Source organism: Schistocerca serialis, chromosome 3 (genome assembly GCF_023864345.2).
Source record: "Schistocerca serialis cubense isolate TAMUIC-IGC-003099 chromosome 3, iqSchSeri2.2, whole genome shotgun sequence".
Classification (NCBI taxonomy): Eukaryota; Metazoa; Arthropoda; class Insecta; order Orthoptera; family Acrididae; genus Schistocerca; species Schistocerca serialis.
The window spans coordinates 1,003,103,687-1,003,128,056 of NC_064640.1; the positions used below are offsets into that span (position 1 = coordinate 1,003,103,687).

Sequence of the window (24,370 nt, forward strand, 5' to 3'; positions counted from 1 at the left end):
AGTAAATGTTCTACCTAAAAACACAGTATTTGGCTGCCAGGTTGACAAATTTTCTCTTTGACCTCGTAAAACTGCGACCGCCGGTGCTGGGAAATAACTTTTAGCTTCTACGGTGCCGCTGCCACCCCGTTTCGAAACAAAAATTATGTGAGTAGGTGTCGATGTGCATTATGCAAGGACAAGGCGGTGGCCGGCGCGGCGCAAGGTGAGGGGCCGCCGGTGGCTGCGTGGAAGGCGGTCACTCGCCTGGCTCCACTGCCGGCCCACGAACGATTATCTCAAAACAGGTCAGAACACTGTAGCAAATGCAACGAAACAAGTGTGCGCAATTTAAAAGGACGCAAAACCCCCAAGATTCACTAAATTTTACAGAACTTCGAAACTTAGAACGAACTTCAATGCGCGATGCTTTTAATAGTTTACACAACGAGGCTCTGTCTCGAATCCGGTAGAACATCCAAAGACATTCTGGTCGTATGTAAAGTACACCAGCGGAAAGACGCAATCAATAGCTTCATTGCGCGTAACAATGGTGACGTAACTGATGACACTGCGACTGAAGCAGAGTTACTAAACACGGTTTTCCGAAATTCTTTCACCAATGGAGACGAAGTAAATATTCCAGAACTCGATGGCTCAACATCAGATGGAACTGTTACAAGAAAATTATACTGTGGACCATCTAGCAACACTTGGTCCACAGCATAATGTTCTTCTAACAACTCCATCTGATGACCGGCCTACATTGGCTCGAAACCATGTTTATGGTTGAATTAATCGTATATAAAATTAAAGAAAGCTACTGGTTGCATAATTATTACACCAGCTAAATCGCCAATAAGACGGGAGGGTTTTCATGGCCGTGGCATCTTAGCACTTGGCTTCAAAGCCCAAATTCCTGCGCATTGTTTTAAAAATAGCTTTGCTTCGCTCACAATGTGATCTAAGAAATAAACACAGAATTTGTTTTGCCTCATTTAGCACACTCAGACCAACTAGAAACAGTTAGGACTGGACAGTCGAGAACATGACTTCTTGCTACATGTCTGATAGCAGACATCTAGTGACGCAAAGTAGCTGTTCGCTGAAGAAAAGCAACAGCAAATGGGAAAGTTGTGTACCAACAAAGATTCAACATAAATTTTAAGTGCGCGCTAGACTGACTTTTGAGACAGACAGTCAATCAGATAAAATTATTGCTTGAAATGTGGCTGCAAAGTCATGTATTTCTGTGGCTGAATGAGGTATCTGATAGTATTCCACACAGATATTTGGAAATGTATAACTAGTTGCACAATTATGAGTCAAGAAACACATTTAAAACTTGTAGGTCAATAAAAACGCCGGAACAGTTAGATCTTATGGCCCAATAATAAAGTAAGTTAAGACAGATTCTAGTGCACATTCAGGTATGGTGAAAAAGATAAAGGGTCAGTTCTGACTGTGATTGAAGAGGAAAAAATCCAACTAAAGTGAACTTACGGCAACGTTTGGGATTGTAATTCCTAGCAACGAGAGTCGAGTTGGATGAATAATACGATCCGAAAGTTTTCTTTTGTGCGTATCATTGCCACTGAACATGTTATCCTTCTCTAGTTGAACGTAAGTACTACTTTGAACTGAACTAAGCCGCAGTTACACGAGTAAATCTTCGATCACGGATGAACTACAGTCTGAATAATTTGTGCACTAAACCTGCTGTTCTTAGGCTAGGCACTTTGTGGTAAATAAATTTGGGAAATGAAATACGAGAGAGAAATATTTAACATCGTAACAAGTTCTGTTTTTGCTTTTGGGCATTTAAAACAAGGTTATTACACTGGAGATGTAAATTATCTGTTCAAATAAATTTTAGCGTATTTTCTACAGTTTCTTCAGATATCAGCCGCTGTTAGTTAAAGTTGTTACCATATAAATATTTTTTTTACATTTCTGTTGAATACATAACAGTTCCCAAACACATCAATAGTTGCAGAACACAGTATATGTTACTACCTTACCCAGAGCTGGTAGAGGAGATTTTTTTTTTTTTTTTTTTTTTTTTTTTTTTTTGTGAAGTCCCAAGAAACCTAAGAAATCTGCTGGCAGAACCTCACATGAATTACGGATTCCAACACACGATAACACAGACGTGTTGCTTTCAGCGACCAAACGACCTTTTATGCCTGTGGTGCAGTAAACCAACATAAAGTGTAAATGACGGGTTCTTTTCTATAAGCCAATCACAACATCTCTAGCGTATCTTCGAAAGTTATAATTTTTTGCTGCTCATCACATTGCTTAAGGATCACCCAAGCATTATTTTTCAATAAGACTGTGTGTCGTGCTGGCACAACTTTTTCTAAGGAGTTATGCCAAGGATCGAAGGCATTGCAGGCAATGAAACTCCCACAGTCGTTTTCTCATGTGATGTTAACTAATACGCCAACAGAAGATGTATTCAGACTATATGTACTATTAACTAAAATGGGTGGCCAAGTTAAGAATTTGTATTTAGGTCTTGGTACTGAGGAATCGGGATCACGTAAGACCTACCATTCCTCTTCTCTCTTTCTGATTTTTATTTCTTTAACAACTTTCTTCTCGTCCGACCAATTTTTTCATCTTTCACCATTGTTCCCGGTTTCACATCTCTTTTCTTTGCTGACAGCTGTTTCACTTCCTTGCGAGTAAATCTGTAATTAGGGCAAGATTTTTCGGACTTTCTCTGTAGTGTGTTCGGCTCAAAATTTGAAGTGTATCAATAATGAAATAATGTATAAGAATTACTGAGTTCGGTTTATTGGGAGGATACTAGGTAAGTTTGGCTCAGCTCATCTATAAAGGAGACGGCGTACAAAAACCTTGTGTCTTGAGCACAGCTCTAGTTTCTGGGATCCGCATCAGGTGGAATTAAAGGAAGGGACGTGGTGCTGGATTGGCTACCTAAAGGTTGAAAAATACGAACGAATTCTTTACAGAGGAATGGAAATCTAGTAAAAGCCGACCTCGGGGAAGATCAGTTTGGATTCCGTAGAAGTGTTGGAACACGTGAGGCAATACTGACCCTACGACTTTTCTTAGAAGATAGATTGAGGAAAGGCAAACCTACGTTTCTAGCGTTTGTAGACTTAGAGAAAGCTTTTGACAATGTTGACTGGAATACTCTCTTTCAAGTTCCAAAGGTGGCAGGGGTCAAATATAGGGAGCGAAAGGCTATTTACTATTTGTACAGAAACCAGATGGCAGTTATATGAGTCGATGAGCATGAAAGGAAGCAGTCGTTGGGAAGGGAATGAGACAGGGCTGTAGCCTATCCCCGATGTTATTCAATCTGTATATTGAGCAAGCGGTAAAGGAACCAAAAGAAAAATTCGGAGTAGTTGTTAAAATCCACGGAGAAGAAATAAAAACTTTGAGGTTCGCCGATGACATTGTAATTCTGTCAGAGGCAGCAAAGGACCTGGAAGAGCAGCTGAACGGAATGGACAGTGTCTTGAAAGGAGGATATAAGACGAACATCAACAAAAACAAAACGAGGATAATAGAATATAGTCGAATTAAATCAAGCGATGCTGAGGGAATTAGATTAGAAAATGAGACACTTAGAGTAGTAGACGGGTTTTGCTATTTGGGGAGCAAAATAACTGATGATGGTCGAAGTAGAGAGAATATAAAATGTAGACTGGTTATGGCAAGGAAAGCGTTTCTGAAGAAGAGAAATTTGTTAACATCGAGTATAGATTTAAGTGTCAGGAAGTATTTTCTGAAAGTATTTGTATGCAGTGTAGCCATGTATGGAAGTGAAACATGGACGATAATTAGTTTAGGCAAGAAGAGAATAGAAGCTTTCGAAATGTGGTGCTACAGAAGAATGCTGAAGATTAGATAGGGATCACCAATTGGAGGGCAGCGTGGAGGGTAAAAATCGTAGAGGGAGACCAAGAGATGAATACACTAAGCAGATTCAGGAAGATGTAGTTGCGGTAGTTACTTGGAGATGAAGAAGCCTGCACATGATAGTGCAGCATGGAGAGCTGTATCAAACCAGTCTCTGGACAGAAGACCACAACAACAAACAACAACAGGTTCGACCAACACGGGAGCATTACAGAAATACTCATTGGACTCAAATGGGAATCCACGGAAGGAATAAGGTGTTCTTTTCGCGATACATTATTGCGGAAGTCTCGAGAATCGGCATTTGTGATAGACTGCAGAAGGATTCTAGTGCCAACAACATATATCTCAGGTAATGACCGCAAAGACATGGTAAATCAGGGCTCGTAAGCAAGCATATAGTCTGTCGTTTTACCTCGCTCCTTTTTCAAGTATAAGAAGAAAGTGAATGGCTGGCAGTAGTACAAGATACCCTATCGTAACTTGCGGGGTATGTATGTAGATGTAGACAAGACGGATGAATAATTATCTCCAGATAGCAATAAATCACTCATTCTTACAGGGACTTGCGAAAAGACAAAAACGTTAAATCGAGAATTCAGATCTGACTTTCAAGCAGTTTTCCTGCCGGTCACGAGACGAACATTCCGTAATGGGACGTTTCTTCGTCCCTGGACACGTGCAGCAACAGAGGGAACTTTATGCAGGACTTGAAGCGAGAGCTCAATGTACTTTACTCTACATGTATTTGCCACTTAAAAGTACTTGTCTCTGTTCCTCCACGAAAGAGCACGTATGTGCACAACGTATTCAACACGAACTCAATGCGGCAAAATGCTGAATATTATGTCAGAGAGAAATTTAGTCTTTGTAAGATCCCTGTGGAAGCCACCGAAAAGTTCCGCGAGAGCAAGACTTTTGACAGAAGCGGTTGCGGAGAAGTAGGACCGGAAGCCGGCGCCGCTTGGGATCGATCAGGCAGCATCTCCCGTCCGCACGTGGTCCGCGCTGGACGCAGCCCGCGCGCTAAGCGCCTTTGTCGGCGTAAGCTCTCTTCCTCGTCTCAAAGGCGCCGAGCTGCAGCTTTTGAGGCTCCCGTCATTATCGAGTTAATCATCTCAACGACGGGAATATTTACAGTTGAGTATTCCTAGCCTTGGCAACGTCTGTTACAAATGCGAGAATGTCTTGCCACTGCTATAAATAGGTACATCAGTTAATTTCAGTTGTATCTCGTAGAAAAAGTCGTCCTTTCACTTTCTTTCTTTCGAGGATTATAAAGTGATACTAACGGACATGTTTTCTGGCCATAACTAATAATGAATAATTATCCGTGCCCGCATCTCGTGGTCGTGCGGTAGCGTTCTCGCTTCCCACGCCCGGGTTCCCGGGTTCGATTCCCGGCGGGGTCAGTGATTTTCTCTGCCTCGTGATAGCTGGGTGTTGTGTGTTGTCCTTAGGTTAGTTAGGTTTAAGTAGTTCTAAGTTCTAGGGGACTGATGACCATAGATGTTAAGTCCCATAGTGCTCAGAGCCATTTGAACCATTTTTTGAATTATCCGTCACTGCAAATATTGGTGGGTATTCCGGATTAACAAAAATTACACCGTTCGTGTCAAAAGCTACAAATAATCCGATAAACCTGTTTCAACATGAATGTAGCTTATATTATAAAATGAAATTACCGAAGCAATTATTTTATAAAACGAGAAGCTAACGGTAGTAGATGTGTTTTATCATCAGCTATAATTTGGTACCTATATTATTATTATAACTGACGAAGAAGAAATAAACAGGATATAACATAGAAATTGGCAATAGTAGGAAAGCCTTTTTGAAAAAGACGAATACGTTACTGAGCCAAAAAATCACGATCAAAAGCTGAAAAGGGTGTTGGTCCACCTTTGGAACGCAATACAGTGCGATTCTACGTGCCAGGCATTCGAAAAGTCTTTGTTGCGGGTGTATGGCACTATAGTCAGGTTAAAGTTACTTCTGTCACTAACGTCTGTCACTTGCCGCTACAATGTTGCCATATCGGCTGGGGATTACCTCTAGATTTTAGGTGACACACAAACACGGCGGATCACTTCACAGTGTGTAACGCGGGGCAACATTAGACGTGGCCGCCGTGAGGTATGACGGAAATGCGAGATACTCCGTCGACAGTTGATTTTAAGTGACCAATAACTGAAATGCGATACGACGCGCTTTTTACCACTAAATTTAAACTCGTGTTCTGACCTAACGGTAACCTCGTGACGTGCAACGGCGATCAACAATCAGCGGCAGACTAAAATCATGATCGCTTTGTTCACGGCTCTACGAGCAAACTCGAGACAGAAAAATTTCAGTTTCAGCGTTAAAAATACAAACTAATTTCTCGCTATCATTCATTGGCTACCTAAAACTATCTTCACACTGGCTATATGAACTGCCACTTTACAAACTGATGAACACTCCTGATCAGTGATTCGTTTATAGACGATACTGGCAGATTCCAAACGAAAAAACGAATGACTGGAAGAAAAATAAGAACAAATAAAAAAGTCAATACGATAATGAAAATGACGTGCCAGAGTAGTTAAAAATACAACTAAATCAGTTCATGAATAAAAATAATAATGAAAGTCTTCTGATTAGATTTAGAAATAAAAAAAATTACTGTGTTTCACGAGATTTAAACCTACGTCTTTCTACAAGATAGATTAATGCGCTAACCACTGCACTACGAAACTACGTCCCAGAAGGTTGTTACATTTATGACTCTGGTACCCCAGTAGCAACGACGAATTGCTGCTGTAAAAAATTCGGCTTAACGTAATGTTGTGCGAAATTTATCTTCTGCAAACCGATCTCTGTGATTATAATAACAGTATATGACGTTGCATCACGTTTAGTGCGGAAGGATCGAGTAGTGTTTGGTTGGTGCTGTGTATGAAATGCGCGTGTATCGTTAGCATCGTTTTGTGTGTGTGTGTGTGTGTGTGTGTGTGTGATGAAATATGAAATTAAAGGCTCTGATCCAGGATCCGGGATCCAAACACAACAAGAAAGAAAGCCGGTGAACTAAGCAATTCTTGTGGCAGTTTGCCAACGGCGAACGGTTCGGGCGTGACGTTGAGCGCTGTGGCTGGAGGAAACCAGATCCAGCGCGTGCAGTGTCAACTATGAAGTAATTTTAATCGGACTGTAGATGCCTTCGCAAAGATAGCGCAGTTACCGTAATTTACGAGCCGGTGGAATGTGGTTGCGGAGCTGGCATCCGATAACTTTACAGACGAGTTCCGTGGGTTTAGATCAGTAAAATTTGGTGGCCAAGATATCAGCGTGAGCTCACTATCGTGCCCTTCAAACCACTGTAGCGCAGTTCTGCCCTTAACAGACGGACGGTTACCCTGCTGGAAGATGCCTTCATTCTCGGGGTAAATACCACGCACTTTGGGCGCCTGTAATAATCTTCACGTGCCCTACAGTTGTCCTGTTTTCTTCCGTGGATTATTACCACTGGTCTCATGAAACTATGGATGACAGAATGTCTGGACACGACCATCGACCTAGTGTATAAGAGAAAATATGAATAATAAAAATCATGGATTATATTCACAAAATCACAGTATTTATTCAAAACAGTATCCTCCATGAATCAAAACACAGCTGAAATCTTTTCCAAAGTGTTTTGAAACAGTCACTTACTTTTTTTTTTTTTTTTTTTTTTTTGGGAGTTGCATTTAGTGCTACAGTACAATTTTCTTAGATGTACTTAATTGCGTCATAACGGTTTCCCTTCATTACTAACTTCACTTTGGGGAACATCCAGAAGTTGGCTGGGGCCAAATCCGGTGGATGATCCAGGATTGTGATCTATTTGCTGGCCAAATCCTCTTGCACAGTTATTGCTTTGTGGGTTGGGGTTTCGTCGTGGAGGAGCAACAACGAACCTGCCTCTCGGTATTCGCGTCGAATTCGACGGATTCTCGCCCACAAGCGCTGGAGAACTCAAAAAACCTGATGTTACCTCACTGAGCCACTGTCATTTTCCGACGACTGTCAGAATCGTATTGTCACATTTGCGGTCAGCATGTCTGCTGCAGCAGTGCTAACGCTTTAATTTTCTACACAGCTGTTTTTCAACTTCAAGGATCGTCATGCCGCAATTCGCCACGAGATAGCACTGCAGTTGGGAATTTCACACAAGTAGTCCTAACGGAACTGAGGCACACACAGCACCAACAGGCGGCATTCGACATTCAATATCGCGGTTGGAAGCTGTCATAATGTTTTAACTTGTCAGTGTATGTTGACATTTCAGACAAATTTAAGTTCTAGGTTCGTCTTTTCTGGAGTTATTTTCCTGGAATGTCTCCTTGGACAGTAGTGAAGTGTGACAGGAAACACATCAGAAGAAAAGAATAACAGCTTTTGAAATGTGGTGCTACAGAAGAATGCTGAAAATGAAATGGATAGATTGGACAATCAATAAACGGGTACTCATTCTAAATGAGAAATAGGGCAAATAATGGCACAGCTTGATTAAAAGAAGGGGTTTGTTGATAAGACACTTCCTGAGGCATCAAGGAATAGTCAGTTTGACAATGGTGTCAAGTGTGTATGTGTATGGGGGGAGGGGGGGGGGGGGGGAGGAATAATACAGGGAGACCACAGCTTGTCCACAGTAAGCATGTTCAAAGGCATGCAAGTTGCTGCGGTTACACAGATATAATTTATGATTATGCCTGCACAAGTGAGAGTAGCATGAAGCGTATCAAACCAGTCTTCTAAGGCGACAACAACAAGAACAACAACAACAGCCGGCCGGAGTGGCCGAGCGGTCCTAGGCGCTACAGTCTGGAACCGCGCGACCGCTACGGTCGTAGGTTCGAATCCTGCGTCGGGCATGGATGTGTGTGATGTCCTTAGGTTAGTTAGGTTTAAGTAGTTCTAAGTTCTAGGGGACTGATGACCTCAGAAGTTAAGTCTCATAGTACTCAGGGCCATTTTGAACAACAACAATAACGTCCAAAATAATACGAAATCTTACCAAACATTAGTATTCCTTCCGCAATTCAAAAGGTACTGGATTTCCTTGGTTGTCTTACGTCATCCTAATAATTTCACTGAAGACACGTTCGTCTTTTTTACATCTGGGTTTACGTTCCGTCAGTAGTGAAGGCTGTATAGACGATACATTAATTCGGTAAGGCATGGATGGGAGAAGATATTCCGTCTGAAGTGAGGCTGGGAACCGTGGAAAACAGCTCGCTGTAGCCAGACAAAAAAGTCCAAAATTTTTGTCCGTGCGTCAAATTACTCCACTTCAACAACGGCCACTGGGAAGATTCCTTCAGAAAAGTTGCAATATTATTCGATCCCAAGAAACTTCAAATTTTTATTTCTCCTGAGGCAAGGAAATTAACAAATTTAGTAATTTACGTTTTCAACATACGTACGTAGAGCCGTAACACGAAGCTGACGTGATACCTGGAAGTAAAAGGAAACAATTTGTCGACATGGCAACTTATTTCCGTGCGTCAAATTACTCCACTTCAACAACGGCCACTGGGAAGATTCCTTCAGAAAAGTTGCAATATTATTCGATCCCAAGAAACTTCAAATTTTTATTTCTCCTGAGGCAAGGAAATTAACAATTTTAGTAATTTACGTTTTCAACATACGTACGTAGAGCCGTAAAACGAAGCTGACGTGATACCTGGAAGTAAAAGGAAACGATTTGTCGACATGGCAACTTATTTCACAGGTGCACGACATTCGTCGGTTCCAAATACGACAGACAGCGATGTAACGCGAAACCTGTCTCTGCAATTTGGGCTGTTCTCCATATTCATCCAAGCGAATACAGAGTTATTTTCTGGTTGCACATCGACCCTGCATACATGGACAGGTGTAAAAAGATTTACAAGTTTCAGCGCACGATGACAGAGCTGGCGATGTCAGCATACTCATGTCCTTTTATCGGGATGTGGTCTGAGCTTTCGATTTCAAGAGCATGTCGAACGAAATTATTTACAAATTCATGATGATACTGTCGTATCATCATGAATTACGCGTTAAGACCACCTCAGATTTGTCTATATAACTCAACTGCGAGTGTCTGTGTTTTATATTTTTCCATTATGATGTCATTTTGTCCCAAAGAACATTATTGTTCTACTTTGAATGTGATAAATTTGTTTTACTGTCGTTTGCAGTTATTGTTTCTTAGAAGATAGCAAGTTTTCGGTTTCTACTAATAAAGTACAGCGTGTTTATAATAAAACTTTCGCTACTTGAGAGGATCCCCGTGAAAAAGGAATGATCGTAGGGCAATGAATCTTTGTGGAAACATTTGTAAGGACATGCGAAAAAGAAGTAACGGATAAATCATTGAAAGAAACACATTTTAATTTCCGCATGCCTACATCTACATCTACATGGATACTCTGCAAATCACATTTAAGTCCCTGGCAGAGGGTTCATCGAACCACCTTCACAATTCTCTGTTATTCCAATCTCGTATAGCGCGCGGGAAGAATGAACACCTATATCTTTCCGTACGAGCTCTGATTTCCCTTATTCTATCTTGGTGTTCGTTCCTCCCTATGTAAGTCGGTGTCAAAAAAATATTTTCGCATTCGGAGGAGAAAGTTGGTGATTGGAATTTCGTGAGAAGATTCCGTCGCAACGAAAAACGCCTTTCTTTTAATGATGTCCATCCCAAATCCTGCATCATTTCTGTGACACTCTCTCCCATATTTCGCGATAATACAAAACGTGCTGCCTTTCTTTGAACTTTTTCGATGTACTCAGTCAGTCCTATCTGGTAAGGATCCCACACCGCGCAACAGCATTCATAGCATGCAGGGTAACATTTGTTAATTGCTCAATGCGACGGCCATCTGCATCCACGACGGCCTAGAACCACACTAGATATACCATTTCACAGTCGTCCGCAGCATGTGGACCACAGAATGTTCAGCTGTCTTAACATAGCTCGTCCACCTCTTGAAGATCGCACATTGCGTACAGCATTCTAAGCCATGGCAAAATTATCTTCTTCAACAATTGGTGGGGCAATTTCCCGTCGGCCTCTCCCAGGAGGAACTACCGGATTGCCAGTTAATTCGAACCTCTGAATCACGTTCTTCAACGCCGGTGAGAAAAGAGGACCTCTCCGTATTCCTGTAATACTTTGATACTCGCGAAAAGCTGCAGAAATATTGCTGTTGTTTTGATTAAACAGCTTTACGAGTAAAGCCCTGCTCACGTTGCGCGGTCCTAGGTTGACTGTCTGTAATGCACTCTGGTGTTTTGTGTTTGAACCCTGCGTCGACGTACCACTATCGTCGCCTTGCGACAAGTCATGACACTAACACTACTAACAACGCAAATCGTGCAGCGCACAGTCGCAACATCATTCTTACAAAGTTGTGTACTCATATGGAAAATAGTTTTTCTGCTACACTGGCTCAAGTAACGGAAGTTTAATTCTAAACCACTCGGTATACCAATGTGAAGTGCTCTTGTTGTACGGGCACCGAAAGTTTGTTTATTAATTGTTTCACCCGCACTGAGATTCTTAGGAAAGGTGCATTAAATTTTATTATTAACAAAGTCTTCAAACATTTAATGGTCAATGAAATTTCACCACTTTATTACAATTCCGATGCAAGACATAATGTTGTAGCTTTACTAGTCGTCTTTGCTAAACAAGGAGTAGTGCATTTAATCGTTTAATGAAAGTTGTCACAGCATGTACTAAAATGATGTAAGTTGTATGTTGGAGGATTCACTAATTCACTGGTTTCTACACGTATTGTGGAAAATGAATGGCATATCGTACGTCTACGGAATAATCTAAACGCTGACAAAGCCTTTCCATAAATACCACTGACTGTGACAGTTTAAAGAGATTAAGTGAATTCCGGTATGATTTATTTCAAATGGCTACCGCCAACTCCCTTCACCATCTATGGTCTATCTCAAAGTCTACTCCTTTTCTGATGCCTCATCATCGACGGTACATTAAATCATAACTTTCTTTCCTACCATGTCTAGCTCAGAGGAATTTTTAGAATTTAGTACCGCATAGGGATATAATTATTTCGTAAGGCATTCCAAAATAGAGATTCATCATGGAAGACCCTGACTGCCCTTTTAGTAGTGCTACGCAAATTTGAGACTGATGTTTGTTGTCGATGTGAATTTAACACAAGTATCGTCAACTAACGTCAGTAGTAGATGAATAATTACAACCAGTGGTGCGATACAGTAAGCGTTCATGTAATGTTGCAGAAAAACGCTCACATTTAACTACAGTTGCTTATAGTTCGGCCGAAATGATGTTCTTTGATACTTAGGACCCGCAGATTAGCCGCTAAGCCAAACCCGTGATTTGTGAGCATAACTGCGGCTTCGTTTGTATCTTCTGTGCCGGTTTCTTCATCGCCTACCACCACGCTTAGAGTGCTGTATTATTGTCTGTAGGATTAAGCTGACAGCCCACAACGAAATAGCGCGTGAACAGTTCAGAAATAAACACTCAGCTGTCTTGCAGCACGACATAGAAAGTAAACAAATATTTACTTGAGAAATAATTGACGAATACTCTTTCCGCTTAATAATGAAAAACGTCGGAATTCTCCTCGTCGATGTCACTGATACGTATTTCATTGGCAGGAATAAACAGAAAAAATAAATAAGAAGACATTAATTTTATTATTTGTGTTGGTACTACCGTCACGGAAATTACTTTTGAGTCACGTTTTATAGTTCACATTTCTACTCTCCAGTTACAAGAAAAATAAAAATGAAAGATTTTAGGGATCCTCACTGTCGATCTTTCATACGAATCGCAGAGGCACCTTCGATGTAACAATCTTGTGCAGAACACGACATCAAAAAGAATGCGAGTGAAACAAATATTAACATTGACCGCACACATTTTTAAAAGGCAAGAAAGGTGAAAAACAAAAAAAGCCATCACTACGGACACCGACCCAGCATTTTGAAGTTCACAGTTTTTTTAACTACTCTATGAGCTTCTAGAGGGATAGAAAATAAATTATAGCTGAACGCATATTCAAGCAGCACGAATTGAGAGAATGTTCACTGGTACTGTCTGTAACATTCCGGCTGTTAGGCTCGGATTACGGCACTTTTTAATCACAGATCGAAAATGAGAAGAATTTTATTTACTTGCAGTTCACCTAACGATGATCTATGTATACATTAAGAAGAAAACGAAGAAACAATTTTCTTTGGATCTATATACAGCATTAAAAGAAATCTGTAGGCATGCTAAAACTACTTCTATGGTCAAAGTTATCAACAGGCCTCACTTTTCGGTTGAAATATGAGTTTCACGTGAAGCAGGAAGTAGGTAATTTCAGAACCCTGTTACGGAAGAAAACATGCCCGAACAGAGGAAGGTAGGTAGCAATGTGTACGTGCTGGCACTATCGTCGGAATATGAATCAAAGCTAGTCTCTTCTGGAGAACGGTAATCGAATCAATGTGAGCGAACCATTGACATATTGCAGCAGAAGACTACAGAAGAGGACGAATGAATGCGAAAGATAATGGCCATGTAACAGTGTTATTGGAAGCTACGTCTTCTAACTTCTGTTCTTTTAATAGCTTTCGTAGCTATTTCGTATTTCCTACAACACCACATAAAAAAAGATAATCGCAATGATACCAGTAAACAATGAATCTGCTCATACAAATATATAAACTCGTATTTGTATATATTGTAAAATAAGTAACCGGGGAGTAATGTGGCGCGTACCATTAAAATAAACATTTTAACAGAGTAAAAGGAAATCTTTAGTCTGCCAGATAACACTCACGCTTGAACCATCTGGTCCAAATCAGAGTAATCATGCTCTGGGAAACTTGCACATAATCTTTTACAGTGAAAATATCAATTATTTAGCAACTTGTGTACTCATCGGAGGCAATATGCTGTATGAAAAACTGAGAAATTTTTTAATATAATACAGAAAACAATTTCTGGCTGACGCACGATAGCGCAGGTGGGAGCGAAACCCACACGACTACGATGCCGGTAAACAGAGCTATAAGAACTACTTAAGAAAGCGCATTCTTTCAATATATTCTAGGAAGAATGAACAGTTAAAATGATAAATTACGGTAGTGTATCGAAGAAGTGAAACCGTCTGTACACAACCACATAATTTATATAATTATTTTCTAAGAGGGCTGTAGTGAAATGCAGACTATGCCTCGGGCAGATAAAACTGCTACGTATACGAACATTTTGGACTTCTACGTGAAGAAATCGCGCCGAGAGTGTAATTTTGAAATCGGTACTCGGAAACAAAATTCATTAAAAAAAAATAATAATTAGTACGGTGTATGGAGCACACTGAGAGGGGTCAGTTAGTTGGGACAAGAGGATATCGATCTGAATGAGGAGCGGCGCGGAAGATGAGAGATTGTGGTGGTGACTGACCTGGCAACACGCTCGGCCCCACATTGTTGGCAGCCGCGGCAGCTCGCGTCGGCTGCAACACTGCCATGTGCCGCGCCGTCGAGCCGGCCCCAGCCACCGTCCGCGGGCCGCCGCTCTGCGCATGCGCGCGCGCACGCGCCCGCCGAACAATACGCGCACCAGCGCCACTCGCCCTTCCCGACGCCAGCCACGCACTTAACCGTCGATATCGCACGACGTTCGCTACCAGAACTCGGCGGCAGCTGGCGGAAGCCCGCCGCCTCGGGTCGGGTCGGGGCCACACTACGGACCGTTACTCGCTGCACTCGTTCTAGTTCAGACATTAAAAACTGATGGAAGTCATATCTCAGTAGCAGGAAGCAGAAGGCTACTTTACACTCCCACAAAACTATGATCGTACTAGCAAAAACGTAAGGTGCCGTCCATTAATTAGATGAGACGTTTTCTTTGAACTGTGGACCCCCGTACCCCTTGGTGAGATGTGGAACCCCCTCTCTCTCCCCCCTCACGGGACCCCCGCCCCCCTCCCCTCACTTGAGGTCTTCACCGTAGTCAGGTAAAAGTAAATAAAAACGATTTTTTAAACTTGTTTTAATCATGATTCAAACACTTTAATAAAATCGTGTTTTATTTATGAAGCGTATTAAACAATGTTTTTAACACTTTATTAAAAACACTTTATTTTAAACATGCCAATCATGAGTCAGAGGAACAGACAGACGGATAAAAAGTCTCCATGAAAATAGTATTTACCGTTTTGACGGCACCCTAAAAAATGACCCTTTATTGGTGTATTAATACATTAAATGTCATTGAACGCCGGCCGGAGTGGGCGAGCGGTTCTAGGCGCTACAGTCTGGAACAGCGCGACCGCTACAGTCGTAGGTTCGAATCCTGCCTCGGGCATGGATGTGTGTGATGTCCTTAGGTTAGTTAGGTTTAAGTAGTTCTAAGTTCTAGGTGACTGATGACCTCAGAAGTTAAGTCCCATAGTGCTCAGAGCCATTTGAACCACTTTTTTGTCATTGAACGTCCACTTACATCGCAGACGTAAGATAACATTATTTGTACCTTCTTTTTAACCGAAGGATTACGCAGCTTTTACATCTCTTCGTTCATATGATCGCTAAGAGACTTCTTGTCGGTGAACTTCCGCTTAGCTTCCTCTCACAGACGATTAATTTCTTGCTCACACGTGTGTTTCGACTTGTCCACATGCCGCTTAACATACGCACTGTAACATCTTTGATACACATTCATGTCGAACACAATAGCATCTGCTTTATACGCATTGCAGTGATTTCGACCGGCGCGTTAGAGAACACTTGTGCGGCACTTGTTTCAAATCGGGGAAACTCGACTATGCTCGCGTGTAAAGCATTCAGTTCAGTTCAGCGAGGTCATGGAGATCGCTGGATACTTTAATATTGTCTATACTCGGATATCATTATGTAAAACAAAATGTTATCCGTTATAATAATGTACATCCTCTGCACTGAAAAGCTGATGTGAGATTTTCATTGCTCTCCCACCCCCTCTCCTCATCCCCGCCACCTTAAAATGGGATTTGGTGATATTTTTCCAAACCCCTGCCCCCTTTTTCTTTGCGCGCACTTAATTAATAGACGTCCGCTAAGGGGTTTGTCCAGAGTTTCACACTATGGCTGCTTCTTTCCTTGAAATACACGGTCTTTCAAAAAGAGTCATCTAGTTTCACAAAAATATATGAATAAAGATAGAAACTTGGGGTAACCTTTAGCTTACACATAGGACTACAAAAATTTTATTTTCAAATGAACCATTCAGTTTTATAAAGGTATCTGTCGTACACATACAACGTTGGTGTACTTTTTGCAGTTGCGTTTAACACCAAAGATTTCAATTATCTTCCACACATGTTCAATGTGCCCTCCACCGGACGCACGACAACATTCAGACAACGGTCAATCACGTACCGTACTTTTGGAAGCAAGTCTCGAGCAATTGCAGTCACTCATGTTACTTCGCTGTGTCCTAGTTCACCCAAAGTTGTTGGACAGAGAGGCTCAGAGACGAAGTCTTTAACAAATCCACCCACCCAAACCATATAAAGAAATCACATATGGTGAGATCAACGGTGCAATGCGAGATTCGTCCTTTGCGGCTGATCGTAGCGCGACGAAAATCACGCCGCGCACTTCTAACCTGTGTCTCCCTCTAAAATTTTGTTAGCCTCTATACTTCCCTGCATTACCAAACTGACAATTCCTTCATCAATCAAGACTTGTCCCATCAACTGATCACTTCCACTAGCACCAAGTGAGGTTGTTCCGTAAATTTATTTTTTCCCCATTTCGGTTCAGCACCTGCTCATCACTAATTCGATATATTCATCTAATCCTCAGCAAACTTCTGTAGTACCACATTTAAAATGCTTCTTTTCTCCTCTCGTATGAGCTGTTTAATGCCTACGTTTCGCTTCTGCACAAAGCTACGCGATAAACACCTTCAGAAAAGACTTTCTAACACTCAATTTTAACAAATTCCTGTTTTTCGGAATGTTTTTCTTGCTGTTTTCACATGGCAGAATCAGCTCGACTCACATTTGAGACCCCTACTCGGCAGCAAATGGACTGCCTACTTATAACTTGCACCAGGGTAAAATTGCAGGCTCGTACGTAAGTAAAAATTTACCTCGAGATGATATCTTCCGACGTGTAGATCAGGCACGGGCAAAGTTCGGTAGCTTGCGGACCTCACTCACATACTAACTGAAGCTCCCAGGCCCCCTCGTGACGTGACACAACTGCAGCGCTCCTAGCGCATCAACTCAAAACTACAGTGTCGGTGCCAATGTCTAGGGAGTAATGCCCATCCATGAATGACACGCCTTTCCCGACTCGCCGCGCCAACGAATTATACCTCAAAACACGCGTTTTTTTTGTTTTTTTTTTTTTTTTTTTGTTTGAGAAGATCAGTTTGGATTCCGTAGAAATGTTGGAACACGTGACGCAATACTGACCCTACGACTTATCGTAGAAAATAGATTAAGGAAAGGCAAACCTACGTTTCTTGCATTTGTAGACTTAGAGAAAGCTTTTGACAATGTTGACTGGAATACTCTCTTTAAAATTCTGAAGGTGGCAGGGGTAAAATACAGGGAGCGAAATGCTATTTAGAAATAGTACAGAAACCAGATGACAGTTATAAGAGTCGAGGGACATGAAAGGGAAGCAGTGGTTGGGAAGGGAGTGAGACAGGGTTGTAGCCTAGCCCCGATGTTATTCAATCTGTTTATTGAGCAAGCAGTAAAGGAACCAAAAGAAAAATTCGGAGTAGATGATAAAATCCATGGAGAAGAAATAAAGACTATGAGGTTCGCCGATGACATTGTAATTCTATCAGAGATAGCAAAGGACCTGGAAGAGCAGCTGAACGGAATGTACAGTGTCTCGAAAGGAAGATATAAGATGAACATCAACAAAAGCAAAACGAGGATAATGGAATGTAGTCGAATTAAATCGTGTGATGCTGCGGGAGTTAGATTAGGAAATGAGACGCTTAAAGTAGTAAACGAGTTTTGCTATTTGGGGAGAAAAATAACTGATGATGGTCGAAGTAGAGAGGATATAAAATGTAGACTGGCAATGGCAAGAAAAGCCTTTCTGAAGAAGAGAAATTTCTTAACATCGAGTATAGATTTAAGTGTAAAGGAAGTCGTTTCTGAAAGTATTTGTATGGAGTGTAGCCATGTATGGAAGTGAAACGTGGACGATCAATAGTTTAGAGAAGAAGAGAATAGAAGCTTTCGAAATATGGTGCTACAGAACAATGCTGAAGATTAGATGGGTAGATCACATAACTAATGAGGAGGTATTGAATCTAACTGGAGAGAAGAGAAATTTGTGGCACAACTTGACTAGAAGAAGGGATCGGTTGGTAGGGCATATTCTAAGGCATCAAGGGATCACCAATTTAGTATTGGTGGGCAACGTGGTCGGCTGGAGTGGCCGAGCGGTTCTAGGCGCTATAGTCTGGAACTGCTCGCCCGTTACGGTCGCAGGTTCGAATCCTGCTTCGGGCATGAATGTGTGTGATGTCCTTAGGTTAGTTAGGTTTAAGTAGTTCTAAGTTCTATGGGACTGATGACCTCAGAAGTTAGGTCCCATAGTGCTCAGAGCCATTTGAACCATCTGAGGGCAGCGTGGAGGGTAAAAATCGCAGAGGGAGACCAAGAGATGAATACACTAAACAGATTGAGAAGGATGTAGGTTGCGGTAGGTACTGGGAGATGAAGAACCTAGCATAGGATAGAGTAGCAATGAGAGCTGCATCAAATCAGTCTCTGGACTGAAGACCACAACAACAACAACGTGAATACATTCATTTTATGTCGTCCTAGGAACTCTTTCGCGAAGCGGATCGAAATCAACTGCGGGCCGGATTAGGCCCACAGGCCGCAGGTTGCCCACCCGTGATGTAGATGGCACAGCGTTATGAAATAGAATGGATCATTAAAAAAAAATACACTGTATCAGTTAAGTCTTCAGCTGTATGTTTGCGGATTATACTAATGTAATTATAGCAGATCGAGTCAGCAACAAAATAAGGTAGCAAATATTAACTCAAAACTAACACACTGACTCTTAAATGTAATAAAATACAGTGAACCCGCCGTTCTGTTCGCACTGATATTAAACTCTCTCTCTCTCTCTCTCTCAATGGCGGCATGATCAGAGAACCAGGAGGTGCGGAGATGCTAGATTTCTGAGACTGAAGCTGGCTGCTAATCTCTCGTTGGAGACACGTACTAGTGAGCTCCTGCAGAATATGGATGCATCTATCTGTACTGCTGAACAATTGTAATTTCTTAGCACCTCTGATGCACCAGTACTTGCTAATTTCGCGAGTTGCTTTCCTTGATGACACGTTGATTAACATTTTGGAGCAGCACAGTTTTGGTAATAATACATTTTTTCCTCCCAAAGAGAATCAATAGGAACGTGTTAAAAAGCAAAAGATTCAGCCATTGGAAAGACCCCAGCCAGTGATGATTTTTATGTGCTTATCTACTGCTCAAAAAAGTGTGCATCACTCTAAAATGTAAATTTTCAGGAGGATTATCGGGCAGTTGAAGTCTACAAGTAACAAGCAGCACATTTTCATACTATAGTTGAACACACTCTCTGAGCAACTATTTGTATTCTCTGTAATAAACACTTGAAGTTTGTTACGGCGTAAAGTGAGCGCCGGTACGCCAGAGAAGAGACGGCTGTGAGAAGAGGCCAGCCAGACGCCGGCTGATCGACCTCCCAGAACGACAAAGCGATGGCAGCGGCCCATAGGTGAAGAGGATATGAGCGCCGCACCTGACTGGTGGGAGTCTAAAGGGCTACTATACAAGTTATACACACAAGGGTTCCTCGGGAGCATAGTCAGGTTAATCCGAAGCTATCTCACGAATAGAAACTTCTCTGTCAAGGTAGAAACAGCCACCTCCACCAAAAGGCGTATTCGTGCTGGGGTGCCACAGGGATCGGTTCTGGGGCCCGTTTTGTACAGTCTGTACACTGCGGACACTGCAACGACCCCCTGGTGCACACCGAACAGTGCGCTGACGACACAGCCTTCTACACGAGAAATGCGAACAAGGACCTGGTTATTCGTAGGCTACAAAGGATTTAACACGACACAGAAACTTGGGCCCGTCGCTGGCGCATCACCATCAACTCTGAAAAGACGCAGGCTATGCTGATTACCCGGAGACTCGGGAGACGCGGACCCCCTCAACGCCTCCTCCTCCCCCTCCCCCCCCCCCCCCCCCGTTCACCAGCACCTACATGGATCCCGACTCCCCTGGCGCAGATCCGCCAAGTATCTCGGCGTAACCTTGGACTCGAAACTAACGTGGAAACCCTATATAGACGAGATCCACAGGAAGGTCTGCGCCAGAATGTCCATCCTATACCCAATCCTCAACACAAGCAGCTCCCTCCCCTGCTCTATAGAACTAAACGTCTATCAGGCCCTCATGCGGCCAGTAATTGAGTATGCGTGCCCTGTCTGGGGATACGCGGCAAAGCAGCACCTGGACAAACTCCAGAGGCCGCAGAACCGCGCCCTCAGGAGGGCACTGCATCTACCCATGGGATTCCCTACTGACGATCTGCACGCCACTGCTGAAATGCCACTCCTCAAAGAAAGATTCCAGGATGTGGCAAGGGCTTTCTATGAGAACTCTTCCAGATCTGGAAATAACCTTATCCAATCCCTAGGTCGGTATGACATGTCCCGCGACAACACAAACGCCCCATGACGATCTTCGAAAACTAAGTCGAAGAGAAAACTCCACAAATCCCCAGATCCTAACCCCAATACTTAATCCTTAAAACACCAAACATCTCACCAACCTCAGGTAAGTACTAGACCCCAGCAGAACACCAGCACAATACACAGATAGATAAAACAGTCAAAGACAATTACACACTCAAAACGCACACAGTGGAGTAAAAGCCAGCAGGCTACACACTCCTCAAAACACTTCCCCAAGGAGGGAAAAGTTAAAAGGTGAGAGAGAGAGTGGTGGGAATCCACTTGGACAGCAGCGTCAACGTTGGCCACTTCGTTCGCCGACGCAACGCAGTCACTTCATTAGAATCTTTACGTATCTCAGTCAGTCTGTGCAGGTCAGTTGCTTTTGTATGTCGCCCTTCGGTTGCGACACATCTGTGTAATCAAACTTAAGTATTTGTATTTCTCTGTTTCATTAATTCGAATTGTTTGACTGCTTGTCTAGCGAACCGAGTATGCAGGATTCCTAGACACAGCACGGATACTTTAATTGTGTAAAGCGAGATTCATTCACTGAAATGAATGTAGAAATGGTCAGTATCACTCATGTATGAATTCTTTATTTTTACCTGATGGTGTTAACACAGTTGCAAGTTTGTAAAATGCGATGGGAAATCCGAAAGCTGTTCATATAAAGAGGTTACAGTACTGTTCACCTCATCCAAACATCCCGATTTGAATCATTCCGGAGGAATACAAGGATATTTCAGGAAATAGGTAACCGATGACGTCTTCTTCTTTCCTTTTTAAGTTTAGTTAAATGAGGGAAATTCTTCTACTCTGTGTTTATTATTATCGTTATTATTATTATTATTATTATTATTATTATTATATTAATTGTAGTATTGTCTTCATTCCAGCATTTATAGTAAGATGTTCTAAAATTATGTTTTATTTCCTTTCAGAAGGTTGCATATGTATTAAAAGGCATTCTATGACAGTTTGTCAATGAAACAGACATCCTATTGAATGAAAGGTAAATACAATTACATCCAGAGTTCAATAATGTGATTCCCGCCAGTTAGGCACATTTTCAAACTACACACAATCCTGGATATTTTGTAATATTTTAGTCAAGTGCCGTGTAATTTCATATAGTAAATGTGAATGCTCACTCTTAGAGGATGTTTAACAGTTTTGGGAAGGTGAATTAACTTCGTAACTCAATACGAGCTAAATCAACACTGATTTTGAATAGTTGGAATATCTGCTTCTCGTCGCCTGCATTATTATCTCCAAAGCCCAATTGATATCTTTAGCCCACTCATACCTATCCCATAATCCACAGAAGCTCTTCAGTACAACTTACTGGGCTGACCTTCCTGGGAAAATGGCGTAGCTGCAGATGAGGAAATTGTTTCCAGAACGAATCACCGAGCGAGATGTTTGCACTTGTTAGCACACTGGACTCTTATTCTGGAGGAACAGGTTCAGACGCGGATCCAGCCATCCAGACTAAGGTTCTCCATGATCTCCGTAAACGGCTCTCTGCAAATACCGGGATGGTGCCATCGAAGGGGCACGGCCTATATCCTTCCTCACTCTTGAGACATTACGCGCATAGTCTCTAATGACTTCGTTGTCGACGGGACGTTGAACCTTAATCTTCCTTCCTGCCTCTTTTCAGAACGAATCTTTCACTCATTGTACAAAGTAATGTACGCTCTTCACAGATTCGAACCCGAGTTGTAAGAGCATTTCCCGCAGGGCAAAGAGGTCCTAATTCGAATCTCAATGTAACATAGTTTTATCTGTCAGGTAGCTTCGTAACACCGTAAATCAAATGTGAAATATTAAGTCTCAACCATCATTTGGTTCACGATAGAAACTTACGAATGGATAATTCGTGCATACACACAGAACGGTCTAATACGCTACACTACTGGCCATTAAAATTGCTGCACCAAGAAGAAATTCAGATGATAAACGGGTATTCATTGGACAAATATATTATACTAGGAGTGACATGTGATTATATTTTCACGCAGTTTGGGTGCATAGATCCTGAGAAATCAGTACCCAGAACAACCACCTTGATACGCCTGGGCATTGAGTCAAACAGAGCTTGGATGGCATGTACAGGTACAGCTGCCCATGCAGCTTCAACACGATACTACAGTTCATCAAGAGTAGTGACTGGCGTATTGTGGCGAGCCAGTTGCTCGGCCACCATTGACCAGACATTTTCAGTTGGTGAGAGATCTGTAGAACGTGCTGGTCAGGGCAGCAATCGAACATTTTCTGCATCCAGAAAGGCCCGTACAGGACCTGCAACATCCGGTCGTGCATTATCCTGCTGAAATGTAGGGTTTCGCAGGGATCGAATGAAGGGTAGAGCCACGGGTCGTAACACATGTGAAATGTAACGTCCACTGTTCAAAGTGCCATCAATGCGAACAAGAGGTGACCGAGACGTGTAACCAATGGCACCCCATACCATCAAGCCGGATGATACGCCAGTATGGCGATGACGAATACACGCTTCCAAGGTGCGTTCACCGCGATGTCGCCAAACACGGATGCGACTATCATGATGCTGTAAACAGAACCTGGATTCATCCGAAAAAATGACGTTTAGCCATTCGTGCTCCCAGGTTCGTCGTTGAGTACACCATCGCAGGCGCTCCTGTCTGTGTTGCAGCGTCAAGAGTAAGCGCAGCCATGGTTTCCATGCTGCTGCAAACGTCGTCGAACTGTTCGTGCAGATGGTTGTTGTCTTGCAAACGTCCCCATCTGTTGACTCAGGGATGGAGACGTGGCTGCACGATCCGTTACAGCCATGCGGATAAGATGAATGTCATCTAGACTGTTAGTGATACAAGGCCGTTGGGGTCCAACACGGCGTTCCGTATTACCCTCCTGAATCCACCGATTCCATATTCTGCTAACAGTCATTGGATCTCGACCAATGCGAGCAGCAATGTCGCGATACGATAAACCGCAATCGCGATAGGCTACAATACGACCCTTATCAAAATCGGAAACGTGACGGTACGCATTTCTCCTCCTTACACGAGGCATCACAACAACGTTTCACCAGGCAACGCCAGTCAACTGCTGTTTGTGTATGAGAAATCGGTTGGAAACTGTTGTGTCGGTAGCTGGGCCGACACCGTGAAGTTGAGATGGCTGAAAAGGCAAGCTAGACTAACGCTGTAGCCGATAGGGCACGCAAGGCTAACGCAGACGGGCGTGAAGTCTGGAACATGAGAACTTATAAATGAATAAGAAGAAAAGTATGTAGATGCTTATTACTTATCTTTTTATTAGTCCTTGGAATACATCTCTCTTAAATACTCGTAAGCTATAGGCACTGATACAAATGGCGCCTTGCTAGTTCGTAGCCATTAACTTAGCTGATGGCTATTCTGTCTCTCGGCTAATGAGAGAGAAAGGCTTCGTACATCTGGTCGGTAGCTAGGTTCTCGTACAACTGGGGCGAGTGCTCTCTCGTATCACGAGACCTGCCTTGGTGGTGGCGCTAGGTCTGCGATTACACAGTGGCGACACGCGGGTCCGACATGTACTAATTGGACCGCGGCCGATTTAAGCTACCACCTAGCAAGTGTGGTGTCTGGCGGTGACACCACAGAAACTTTCCTCATGTCAGCACGTTGTAGGTGTCGCCACCGGCGCCAACCTTTTGTGAATGCTCTGAAAAGCTAATCATTGCATATTACAGCATTT

The 24,370-nt window shown here is 42.5% G+C and overlaps 1 long non-coding RNA gene across 1 annotated transcript in view; it reads right to left on the reverse strand.

The window, feature by feature from the left end:
• LOC126471451 (uncharacterized) overlaps window positions 1-14,406 on the reverse strand; it is a 264,302-nt gene extending 249,896 nt beyond the window's left edge. The window contains exon 1 of the long non-coding RNA XR_007586309.1: window positions 14,354-14,406. This is a non-coding gene — a long non-coding RNA (uncharacterized LOC126471451). The remainder of the gene's footprint in view (window positions 1-14,353) is intronic.
• Between the last annotated feature and the right edge of the window lie 9,964 nt (window positions 14,407-24,370).